The sequence below is a fragment of the Arachis ipaensis genome, chromosome B09 (genome assembly GCF_000816755.2).
Source record: "Arachis ipaensis cultivar K30076 chromosome B09, Araip1.1, whole genome shotgun sequence".
NCBI lineage: Eukaryota > Viridiplantae > Streptophyta > Magnoliopsida > Fabales > Fabaceae > Arachis > Arachis ipaensis.
Genome location: NC_029793.2, coordinates 88,139,222 through 88,141,896, shown reverse-complemented (window position 1 = coordinate 88,141,896; position 2,675 = coordinate 88,139,222). Strand labels below are relative to the sequence as shown.

General features: G+C 31.1%; 1 long non-coding RNA gene across 2 annotated transcripts in view; it reads left to right on the top strand.

The window, feature by feature from the left end:
* Positions 1-997, top strand: part of LOC107618083 — a 2,343-nt gene extending 1,346 nt beyond the window's left edge. For both annotated transcript variants that reach the window (XR_002354783.1, XR_001615135.2), the window contains one exon: positions 716-997. This is a non-coding gene — a long non-coding RNA (uncharacterized LOC107618083). The remainder of the gene's footprint in view (positions 1-715) is intronic.

Here is a 2,675-nt window from a genome sequence, read left to right as displayed (position 1 = left end):
AGACACATCTCACCCTCAAAATAAAAGATTATAAAATCAAATGAACTTTTTTTTTATTTTTCACAAGTTCTTGTCTCAATCAAAGTAAAGTGGCAGATTTGGTCATTAAAATAAATTACATAATGGATAATATGGATATTCCTATCTCTTTCATGCATGAACCACACTTAATTGCAGTAGGATAACATTATTCTTTGTTTTCAAACTATAAAAGGACATTATAAAATATAAGCAATTTGAATATTTACTTTTTCTAGTTTTATGTCTATTATATGCTTTATTATATAAAGCAAAATCTCTATATCTTCAATTGTCATTGTGATTGTGCTAACATAAAAGCATGAATAAATAATTATGTTCTTGTTAAGAATTTGAATGTACTTGTTGATCTACTTATACTACTATTTTGATTTATTATGTGCCTTGTAGTGAAGTTTTTAGTTAGAAAGCTTACATTTAGTAATATATACATATAAATGTGCACCCGAATCTGTTCATTTATTTTTTGTGGTTCTAAAAATAGAAGAAGATGATGACACAAAATTCTGGTAGATATTCAGGTAGTAGATCAACATGTATAAGAACATACTTCTGTTTTAATTTTTTCGATTCTTTTTGGAAAAGGAGAAGAAGGAATTAAATATTATCATTCATGGGGTGGGATAAGGAGATTAGATAGAACATATAATAATTTTATTTTTATCTAATTTAGCAGTTGTTAAACAAACTGGTGGTGCTTGACGAATTATAATCGACTCCTGCTTTCCATATCCTCCCTCTGTTAAACAAACTGTTAAGCAAAATCTCTATACTTTTGATCAAGCAATTCAGGTAAAATTCTGATGTTTGTGTTGAATAATAATATAATATATTGTGTACATATCTTCCTTTTGTTTTGCTTCTTTTTGTATTATAATGAATAAAGAATACATTTAAGAGGCATTGATGGGAGAACTTGCTTTTAGTTTTTATTATATATTAAAATTCAAGGGTTGCATTGAAAATAGCTTCTACATTGAGGTTCAAATTGGCATTATATACTCAACTATATATAAGGCAAATATTGTATGGCTGTATGGGTGACTCCCAATAAAGAGAAAAGAAAAGAAAAGAAAAGATATTGTATGAAGTGAACATGTGTTTCATCATTTAGCTTCTTGTTTTTTGATTTATTTTCTGAAGTTTATAAATTTTTCCTAGTATACTTCATGTGATGTGCAACATGTAACACTCTTACTATCAGAATGTCACACTTTCGGCTGTGTCACCCTAATAGTGAGAAGTATTATGACGATTTTCATATATTTAATAATAAAATAGGAGCCTTTGACTCAAAACCGTATCACTTTTTTTTTGAAAAACCGAAAATACTTTTTCTCAATCAAACATGCATATATAACCCAATTCAAATCACAATCCTCGTATATATACATATACATACAAATCTTCTTCTACAAGTAACTTACAAATATACATGCATACAAATCATTATAACTCCTATCTCTCTTACAAATATAATAATAAAGGCGAGGGAAAATTATAACTGTATATACAATAATATAGAATACAATCTGATGCTCGAAAGAAACTCCTTAAACTCTTCGTCCGTCCTGAAAAGGAAAATCTATAGGGAGTGAGAACATCGTTTTCGCTGGTTCTCAGTAGAGGATTTTTAAGAATTGTCATAAGAGGATACGTATAGAGAAAACTGATTTCAATTGCAGTGATTATCGTTTGTTTTATGAATCTATTCAAACATCAACATATAAATAAATCCGAAAATCTAACTGCATATCTTGAATTTATAAAAATTCCATTCTTGATAAAACACATAACATTCAATATATACCAAAGGATCAATCAATCCAAACTCACCAATCATGGCCTCCGGCCCAAACATAACTAATCACGGCCTCCGGCCCAAACATAACTAATTACGGCCTCCGGTCTAACATAAACACAATCTTGGCCTTTGGCCTAAAACATAAACTGTCACGGCCTCTGACCCAAAGCATAATCAAACCAACACTCCGACCACCATAGTCTGAACCAACAGTCACATTCACAAGTAATAAAATTCAAACACAATCAAGAGCAATTACAGCAAGTATGGCAATTAGCAGTTAAACAGAAATATTCACATAGGCAAACCAAATACAATATGCACACCCAACAATATCACATAGATGCATATGATGCATGCCTGTCCTACTGGTCATGAGCTCACGTGTCGATTATTTTGCTAGAATCCAACACATCCGGTAGCTAACCCGGACATTATCCTCTCTGCTATTTACTTGCTATATGTAACACGCTAATTTTCCTAAGCCTTACCTCATGCCGTAAAGCAAAGGATAACAAAGTGCCACGACAGTTCTACTTATACACGATAACCCAAAGCATAATGGTACAGGATATTAGAAAAGACATAATACAATAATAATCAAGATAGCTATATGTAAGTATGATAGTCATAATATCTCTAGCCATAACCCGTAGAGTTTAGGCCGACTAGTTACATACAGACGATATAGAATTTTTAAGTTAAAACAACTTATACAACTTATCTCTCAAAGTCAAGCCTCTAAGGCAACAAAGATATAAAAGTGAGAGTATATCTTTGACAAAGTAAACCAAAATGCAAAAGAGAGCAAAAAATCCTCTACTCCGTCACC